The sequence below is a fragment of the Cupressus sempervirens genome, chromosome 7 (assembly GCF_028749045.1).
Source record: "Cupressus sempervirens isolate cs-2001-9-10 chromosome 7, ASM2874904v1, whole genome shotgun sequence".
NCBI classification, from domain to species: Eukaryota; Viridiplantae; Streptophyta; class Pinopsida; order Cupressales; family Cupressaceae; genus Cupressus; species Cupressus sempervirens.
Window position 1 is genome coordinate 131,288,075 of NC_143124.1, and position 10,912 is coordinate 131,298,986.

The following is a 10,912-nucleotide window of genomic DNA, read 5'->3' on the forward strand; positions in this document are numbered from 1 at the left end:
CGCCGAAGACCGTCTCCAAGTAATTTCTTACCAGCCAACAAAAGAAATAAAATGAAAAATTGGATTCTGGCATGTTTGGTTGTTGCATGCCTAATTGTAGCGGTATTGGTAATGTTTCTACTATGGAAATACATTTATAGACGACTAGCTCACATGACAGGCCGCCCAAGTATACCACCGGCCCACACTTATGGAGGTACTTTATTTAATATCTTATATTCTTTGGAAAAACGAAGGCGTTACTAATAAATATTTGTGCTTGTTGTATCTTACGGATAGCAATTTATAACTGACTCCACTTTTTCAGAGACGGGTCATGCAAAGGAATATCATAGATTGGCGGTAGAATATGCAGATGGTGAAATTGAAGCTGCGACAAACAATTATTCTTTATTGATTGGCAAGGGAGGCTTTGGCTTGGTATTCTTTGGTACAATTTCTGGGTATGATGTTGCAGTCAAAATACTTTCAAGCATTTCTAATCAAGGGCAAGAAGAAATAAAAAACGAGGTTTTTATTTTTTATGCCTCCACAACTCTAAAAGCCTGTCTTTCAACATAAGAATATTTGTTTTTCTCTTATTTCCTTCGTAGTTAAAAATTATTACTAATATATTTTGCTTTCATTTATATTGACTTCAGGTAACTCTGCTTTGCAGGTTATATCATAAGAAAGAATCTTGTCAATCTTATTGGTTATTCCAAACTACCAGTTGGAGCTCTGGTATATGAATATATGCTCTATGGAACATTGAAGGATCATCTATATGGTATTAGTTATTCAGGGTTTGAATAGATAAAATCAAATAGTATGCATCTAAAAGTCGTTAAGATGTTTAAATGGCTGATGGCAAGAACACCTAAACAGAAGAACCTGCTTGATTGGAATACTAGGCTCAGCATTGCACTGCAAGCATCAGAGGGTATTTTCATTGATAGAATTAAAGTATTTCCATTTATGTTTAAGTAATATTGTATACATATTGTGATTGTTTTCCTTAAATGGCTTTTATTTCGCTTATGTTTGAATTTTTGTATAATTTTAGGTTTGCTATACTTGCATCAAGATTGTAATCTGCCAATCATACATAGAGATATAAAGTGTACTAATATATTTTTGGAGGAAAGAATGAATGCAAAGGTAGTAGACAACTCACAAACCCATGCCTTCACCTCAACACTATTGCATTCTTTCTATCACCAACAATATATTAGAATCCAACATATTTGCAATTTCTAGCACTACACTAAAACTAAAAGTTAATGCAGGTACTATGGGACATCATCGCTAATTGAAAAAAGTGACGTATATAGTTTTGGAGTAGTTTTGCTAGAGCTGATTTTTGGAATTTTTCCAAGTGATAATATAGTGCAATTGGTAATTTATTGAATTTTATATCATTTGTAATCTTATTTTATGTTTTTTTAAAGAAATACATAGGATTTTAATTAAGTTATTTACAGACGAGAGAGCTAATCTCATGCGCTAGAATAGCGGAGCTTATGGACTCTTCTTTGGGTAGCTACCACAAATTATCAAGTGCTTGGAAAGTTGCAGAGGTGGCATATACATGCATGGAACCAAGATCAATCAACAAACCAACAATGAGAATGGTAGTGAAAGACTTGGAGGAAGCAGTGACTCTTGAGTTACAAGGTAGCATTCAATATGAGCATATTTCTACTAGATCATTCAATAACTCTAACATTCCTTTAGTAAGGTAGTTATGAGACTGTAGAAATATCATTGGGCATTGTGAATCATGTCTAAATTGTTCTATACGGTAAATCTAAGATATCGTGATGAACAAACTCTTCCAACTTTGTGTGATATTTCATTACTAATAATTTAGTTGCATTACAAAATGTTCAAATTTCTATTACAGTCTTTGGAATCAATTAGTATTCTTATTTTAAATTAAGATATAGAATTTATATTTGTATTGATATAGAAATAATTAGAGAAGACACGTAGAATAGTTCATTTAGAACTCTAGTTACTAATCAAAATATAAAATTAGTAAATATTTGTTGATGATGAACAAAATATAGATTAAATTATAAAAATAATCAAAGTTTCAAAAAGAAAACTAATCAAAAATCAAAGACATGGGTCATGTTGGAAAAACTGAGTTATACTATGACCAAATCTTAGACATGCTAACATACATTGTAACACCCCGCCAGGGGATCCAAAAGAATTAACCTAAATTTTTACTAAGTTTGCCAAATAATTTTTTTTTTAAAATCATGAAAGATAAACCATTCACATCGAACACATAGTAGCAGAAGCAATAACATACAATCAACTATAAGCATACGAATAGATTACATTCCATAAGGATCCCAAAACGTTGAGTCACATTTAATGTAAGTAATACTAAGTCTAACAACTACCACATCCACATGAAAGAATAATGAAAAGTCCAATGTCCATAATATACATTCATTTTCAAATGTCTATTTAGAATGCTCAATCATCCACTACACATGTCACAGGGTATGAAAGGCTTAAAGGAATATACATGTGTGAAAATGAAGTACATCATCCTATTCTAATCCATGATGCAAGTGCAATAAAGTAAATGAAACTATTAACATACATGATACATCCATCCATCAATAAAGATATAACAACCAAATGTACAAGATATCCATACATCATAAAACATAACTAATCTAAGTGTGTGGTTCCTTCCAACCATCAATAGCATCATTAGACCATCGTGGGCCCTAGCCATCCCTCGTGCTTAACATCCCAAGTCATCGAAGAGATCATCAACATTATCATAGTAGGGATGGGACTCCTAAAACATACTACAACATATGCATAAAGAAATCTAACATGCTACAACATATGCATAAAGAAATCTAACCTGCAAGGAATAAAGCATAAGATAACATCATCTAACATATACAGATCATCAATATAAGAAAACATAACAATAAATAACATCCATCATAAGATCCAAGAACAGAATGAAGATAAATACCAACCAAGAATGCTCCAACCATGGTGTCTACGGATGGATCTCAAATGGTAAGAGTGAAAAAGCACTACCACCCAACCACGTGGGACCTAAATGGCCCACTCCCACCATGCTAAGGAGATAATCTCAAGTCCCAAATAGGATGTTAAATCACATAGCACAAAAACTCTCTAAGTCTAGGAATCCTAAAAGTATGCTAACTCAAAGGTTCCAACACACAGATTGACATCTACACCCAGAGGTACAACAAAGACATGTAGGAAACCTACTATGTAAGTGGAAAAGTGTCATCACACGGATCATGCTAGAGTTACCTTGGTAGTCTCTCAATAGACCTCGGCCCCCTAGTGATCCCTATGCGGCCACTAGTATCCTCTCATACTGATGAGGCATACTTCGGAATGCAAGGTTGCAACCAAGCATTCTCTTTACTCCCATCCTAGTCTATACAAGCACTCGAGGCATGGGCTAGAACATACAATTATCTTATTAGGTTCATTTTAATCCCCATTTAGTGTAAATGTTTTCACTTATTAAATAACATACAATGAGTTATCCTGGCAGCCACTTAGGGCCCCAGACCCCATTGCAAGCCACTTCCTGACATTACAAGTAGATAACCTACCCTAGGGTCATGGAATCATAAATCACAAAATCACCTCAGTCCTATACAAGCAACTGGAAAAATACCAAAAGACAATCCAAAATAAAAACATTAAATCTCCATGAGCAACTGAAAAGCATCCATTGATAATCATAACCACAACAGTTCTCTATTGGCAACTAAAGGTATCAATGACAATCACAATATCAATTGGTTCTCAACAAGCAACCAAAAAGGCATCTCAAAGAAAATAATATTGATCAAAGACTCCAAAATAGTCAAGTCAAAACATGTCACAACATGACAACATCAAAAAATAAATCAACACTTCAGTCCCATCATGGTGACTGGAAAGTAGTCCAAGGATAACTGATCGATGACTCAAAAATGGTTAAGTCAAGTGTCTCAAATACATACATCTCAGCTTCACACAAGAAGATTAGAGAGCAATAACAATTAGTAGATACAAATATCTCATAGAGCATGCCATCACATTACCATGGTTGGGTTTTAAAAGAAACGAGACCAAATAACATCAATATGCCATCACATTTGCATAACTCCCAAGCCTCTGGTAGACATCCTAACTGGTCAACACTCTAGGACCACCCAAACCCCAAACATGGATAGCATAAAGAACAAGATACAAACACATATTTTAGTTTTCTTTCGCAATTACATGGTTAAGCCAAATATTAGGTTTCAGTTTTCATTTTCAAGTACATTTCAAGTGTATAAGATTCTTCATTTAATCTCCAAGTCAACCCATTTATCTTTTCGAATAAAACATAGAATTATCCCTCCATTATTTTAAAACAATTTCCTAAAATAAATAGAAGATAATAATTTAATTATTTAAATCATTGTACTAGTTCCCATTGACTTTTAGATAAAATCATTCACATTATTCAAAACATTAGAATAATACTTATCAACTTTCAAATAATTAGTATACAATTTCCTTAAAACACTTCAAGGACAAGCATTTATTTAAAATAATCTTCATTGATTTTAAGTAAAATCAATCTCATTAATAATTCAATTATTTAATTCTACTAAACACTTATTAATATCTCTTTTCTTTTGCCCTCATTAAAAAATCCATTTACTTAAATTGAAAAATAATTAATTACACTTCTTCTACTATTAACTGGTGCAGGAGCACTAGGGCCAAGGACAAAAGGCCTAGAGGAACTAGAGTAACTAAATAGATCCTAGGGGGATCAAAGAATGAACATGACCTTGAAGGGTCATTTGATTGTAATAAGTCCACAATGGTCACTTAATAATGTTTTGTTTATGTTTTAAATGTTTTGATTGATCACTTTGTAAAAGGATCAATGATGTAGCCTTAATGGCATTTTGGGAGTTAGTGTACCTAGGGTTCACTTCGGGATTCTAAGGTAGATGAGTTATTTAAAGGCCTTCAGATTTCCAATTTATTTTAATATGGAAAGTAGAGCCATTATATGGTGTCCAATGCACTTGAAGTGCCTAAAAATGTAAATCGCCAAAAATTGGTAAAATGAAGCCTAGAAGGCTCAGAGAGGGTTTATGGGATTTAAGAGTGGTTTGAAGATTTAAAGTTGGGATAAAACTCTTGAAAATACTTTGGAATATTAATAAAATGCATAATGATGTAGGGCTATCAAAGTTTCATACAATACCAAATTAAATTCTCTGCAAAGTCCTAGCTTGCTACCGTAAGGGCACAATCCACTTTTTGTATTGAAAAGACTTCTTATTTGAATAAAATATTGAGTATAAATGTCTTAGATCTATGTTAGTTTAGTTTTTAATTCATTTCATGCTTTTATAGATTATTTTTTTGAAGTTTAAGCACAAAGAACTCCTGGTTATGGAAAATGGAGGAATGACTATCATTGAATAAAATAGTCCCAGTACGGGGGCCATATCTCTCTAATGAAGCGTTGGATCGAGCTGAATTTGAAATATGTTAGAGAGGGACAAGTTGAGCCAAATTTCACTGGAGCGATCAAATAAATTTGGGTTAAATAAAAAGTTATGAATTTTTGAGTTCGGATCTATGTAAGGGGCAGCGACAGGGTAGTTTGTGATGAATTTCTTTCATAAATAAAACTAGGGTTTCCTAATGTTTTCTTTGCAACCAAATAAAAATTAACATACATATCTAGATTCTAATTTCAAGATTGAAGATTTGTTCATGGAGTATATTCAGACACATATAACAGACAGGAAAAGAAAGAGTGCAAATGGAATATGCGAAAATCACGAGTGCACCTGGATACTGATGCTAATTTGCTATGCCTTAGAAGCCCATAGAAAAAATCCTTTCCTTCTCCAACATTTTCCATTCCTCCAAGAATCAAACCAACAGAAGCCCCCAAACGACTAGAAGTGCTTGTAGAAGCATATGAGCTTCTTGAATGCATGTAAGCTTGTCCATACACACTAGGAGAGCCTCTATATAAAGGCCTCTACGATGCATCTAGAATGTGTCTAGAAAGAACTAGGAGATAAGCATGACAACTAAGCATGTAACTTCCACAACAAGAAGATAGACATGATGAGGTCTCTAGAATGTTGTAGACACCATGTGTTCAAATAATGTGATAACTCCTAAGTGTAGACAACATGTGCATAATTAGAGTGCAAACTCTTGTGTTGTCAACATGACAACTCCCAAGAGCTCACATACTCCTATGTAAATAAATAATGCATATTAATTTATTTAATATTCACTTGACTATATTTTATTAATTTATTAATTTTAAATCTCATGCACTCACTTTATTAAATCTACTTGTTTTATTTTAATATATTTTAATCACATGCATGCATCACGTGATCTAGAATCTTTTAATAATTTTAATATCTTTTCCACTTTTAAATTTATTTTTGAAACTTAATTGATAAAATATTTATTAACTTAAATAATAATATTATTTAGCATTTATTTAAAAATGAACTCTAAATATATTATTATTAAATTAAATAAATACTATCACATTCCAAATTTAAACTTATAACTTTTATCTTCAAATTTAATTATTAGCATTCTAATATTTGTAATATTTGCAGATTACCTGAATCAGGTAGACACATATTATTTGATTGCCTCTTTGCTAAAGAAATCTAGAATTTATTTAATATTTACTATCCTATTAATGTGAGCATCATTGAAATTGGTACTGGCCATATTAATGGGATTAGTAAAGATGCTAATTTCTTTTGGAATATGTTGTCCTCTAACATTCTTTGGCAGATTTGGAAATGCAGGAATGAGGGAAAATACCAAGGTAAGCCAAGGGTTCTTACTAAGTTTTTTTGAAAACTCACACATTTTAAAATATTCTTGTAGGTGTAAAACACCATGGTTATTGAAAAGGACAAATTAAGCAGATTTCTTAAAGATGGACAAACTTCTTTCTTTGTTCACAATCTTAAGTATGATTATCAGTGGCGAAGGACTATGGATAATCTGCGGATGTTTGAGCACATGTGTTAGAAGCTGATCCAAGCTATTAAGAGGAACCATAATACAAGGAAGGAGGATATCTATATGTTGTCCCAGATTTAGGAACAAAAAACTATTGTTTGAATGGAAGGCCCTCTCGGTTGGACCGCTTGGGTTGATCTTTATTGTGATATCTTGTACTAGCCTTCTATTGTTTGGCTTTTTTTGTTCTTTGATGTTCTTTAGATGATCCTTTGTTACCTTGGCTCTGGTTTGAGGCTTTGCCTCTTTTGTAGTGCTCGAAGTACTATGTAACTTTTTTTGATCCCTCTATATCTAATAGAAAAATTATTTTTATTTAACTAATTTCACAATTAATTAAATAAAAATAAACATTAAAATATCATATTAATTTTTGATTAAATTAAACCATTAATTAAATCTTTTAATTAGGCTTACTTAATAGAAAATACTACAAAGACTCACAAAGTAAAATACAAAAACCCATCACAGCAAAACACATAGAAAATCAAACCAAAAGCATTAATATTATGAATTATGTCATCTGACATATTTGAAGGGTATTCAACTTAGATACTTATCCTAATTTTCAATTAGAACAAATGGCTTAAAGGGTTGGGATTTGGACTTGAGAATTTATCTCCCCTTTCTTACCATTGAGATAATGTGATAGGGTGCACTCATCTTGGCAATTTAGTGAAGTCAATACCCGGTACTTGCAACCTACATAAAATCCACGCATGTAAAAGCACAATATATACTAAGCTAAACAAGCAATGGCAAAAAGTGGTGCATCGTGTAGATCTCGACTAGCAGGTGACTACAACTCCCTTCCTTAACCACATTAGAAATGTCATATAGAAAGAAAACAAACACGCACACCATACACATGCAAGTATGGGGTAAGTATCCATAAGAAAACACACATAGAATAAACCATCTATCTAATCATCATCAATAGCTAAAATCACTGAATAATCATCATATATACATGAAATATAAACTACCAAGTAATCTCATCATATATCAACTGAATTTGAAACAATATTTGATAATCTCATTTGAAACAATGTTACTAATAATCATCAACATAAAACTAGCCCTAAAAGAGTTCGAAAATGATAGCAAAAATGTGAACTAGGGGTAGGCACTACATACATAGGTAAAACTATATAGAAGCTTACAAAAACAAATATATAGAGAACATATAACCAAATTATCTAATATTTCCATTTTGTAAATTAGCTACTACAAACTATCAAGTGCTTGGAAAGTTGTAGAGGTGGCATATACATGCATGGAATCAAAACCAATCAACAACTAGATGATCAAAATGGTGGTGAAATACTTGGAGGAAGCAGTGACTCTTGAGTTCCAAGATAACATTTAGTATGAGCATATTTCAACTAGATTATTCGATAACTCGGATATTCCTTCACTAAGGTAGCTATGGTGTTGTAGAAATACCATTGGACATTTTGAATCATGTCTAAACTATTCTATACTATAAATCTAAGTTACCGTGATGAACAAACTTTTCCAACTTTGTGTATATTTCATTACTAATAATTTAGTTGCATTAAAAAATATTTTAATTTCTATTTTAGTCTTTGGAATCAATTAGTATTTTTGTTTTAAATTAAGAGGTATAATTTATATTTGTATTGATATAAAAATAATTAGAAAAGACACATAAAATAGTTCATTTAGAATTCTAGTTACTAATCAAAATATAAAATTAGTAAATATTTGTTGATGATGAACAAAATATAGATTAAATTATAAAAAGAAGCAAAGTTTCAAAAAGAAAACTAATCAAAGACATGGGTCATGTTGGAAACAATGAGTTATACTATGACCTAATCCTAGAATTGCCAACATACATAGGCAAAACTATATAGAAGCTTACAAAAACAAAGATATAGAAAACATATAACCAAATTATCTAATATTGCATTCATTTTACAAATAAGGACCGGTGTTGAATTAGTTATGAAAAAAAAATACATATTTGTTAAAGAGAATGAGTGGATAAAAGACCATACCCTAATTTTGAACAAGGACAAGCTTAGAACTAGAAACATAGGAAAAAATAAATCAGTAAGCATCAAGTAAAAAATTAAAGAAGATGGTGGAACATCACACTTGGATTTTCCCATACATTAGTGGAGTCCAAGGTAATATCAAGAGAATCCCACCCCCTATTAACTCATTTATTTCTTTATGTTGGATATATTTAAGAGAAAGGGTTAAAAAAATATGGTATCCACTAGGAACATTTAGGAACTAGAAATCTAGAAGTAGCATCAGCCATCACCCTTGAAAGACCACCTAAAAGGAGCACCATCTAGGAAAGTTAAATAAAACACTATTGATTAGGGAATGATAGACATTTATGTTCATTGGGAAGGAAAGGAGAAGATTATAATCAAAGATCCATTGTATCACTATTGAAGATGATGAATGATCAACTCTATAGCTCCCAAGAATCACTTGCATGCAAACAATTGTTATAGAAGAGAAGCAAAAATCTATAGAGGCAAAAATTTCCAGATCCATAGACGAGACATTCTTGATGAGAAAAAATAGACATTGCTATTATCAAAAGTGAATGAATCATAATTTCCAATGAATGCTTAAAATGAGAGATTGTCCTTAGAAAGGAGATCGAAACTCTAAATAGGTCCAACCTAGGTTGCATCAAAATAATTAATTCTTAGATGTGTAAAGGTTAGCTTAAGCAACTAAAGTTAATTAGAAAATATCTAATTACTCTAACACTCCCTCTAAGATAAAGTTAGAGAGTAGCTAAAAACCTAATAACTACTACTGAAAGTAGAATTGGGTCTCGACAAACAAGGCCTAATGAGTTACCCAAGCACAACCAAATCTCTAAAAAGAGGAGAAATAGAGAAAATGACATGAGAAAAACTCTACTCCAAAAAGAGATAGAAAACATGCTAAAAGAAAACTAGTGAAAGACTAAAGAAGCCTCCAAAATAGGGAATGCCCTAGAAGATAGGAACAAAAGATGATCATGAAGAGCATCATTGAAGTATATAGAAGTTGCAAAGATTTATAAAATGTAACTATTGATCTGAAGAACTTCCATTGAAATAGAACTTGATTAATTAGAGGAGACTATAATCTACATTGAATCAAGAGGCACACAAAGGCAAACAACTGAATTAAAAAATATAGATGCTATGAAACTCCAAAGCCTAAAGAGCGGATCAATTAAACCAAGGAAGCATGATAAATAACAGAAAAACCCTCCTAATGCAGATAAGGGTGAGGTGACAAGCAACTAGAAAAGTGGACCAAAAGAACAGCAAGTCAAGGAACTATGATCAAGATGGACAAAAGAGTACATATGTGTATACTAAGATGATCAATCTCAAATATGTCATGAGGCTAATGTCATGAAAGAGACACTCACTAGAAAAAGGAAGATGGAAAGCAAAGGCAAAAAATCAACCCCCCATGACACTTTATTAGAGTGGTGTATGTACAATAAGGCACAAGACATAATGAATCCTAAGAATATAGTAATTTGCATGAGTGTCCTCCAATGACACTACTCGAATCAGAAGGAAAAATAAGGCAAACAACTAAAATGAAAATATAGATGCAATATGGCACTTTATCTTAGTGCATTTGCAAGAATGCATACAAAAGATGTCTAAATAGACCACAAGAAACATAAGACTAATATGAAAGATAGTACAAGTCATGACAAATTATCTAAAGAAAACAAATCGATCCCTAGACCTAAAACAACCAAGTTATTCACTAGAATGAAAAAATGTAAAAGACTGAATCGAATGTGCTTGGAGTGGAATATGGAAAAATAACTAGC

At 32.1% G+C, this 10,912-nt stretch overlaps 1 long non-coding RNA gene across 1 annotated transcript; it reads left to right on the top strand.

The window, feature by feature from the left end:
- The first annotated feature begins 41 nt into the window (after positions 1-41).
- On the top strand, positions 42-831 carry LOC149545861 (uncharacterized). Its single transcript, XR_016354302.1, has 3 exons — positions 42-196; positions 308-443; positions 642-831. It is a non-coding gene; the product is annotated as an uncharacterized LOC149545861 (long non-coding RNA).
- The last annotated feature ends 10,081 nt before the right edge of the window (positions 832-10,912 follow it).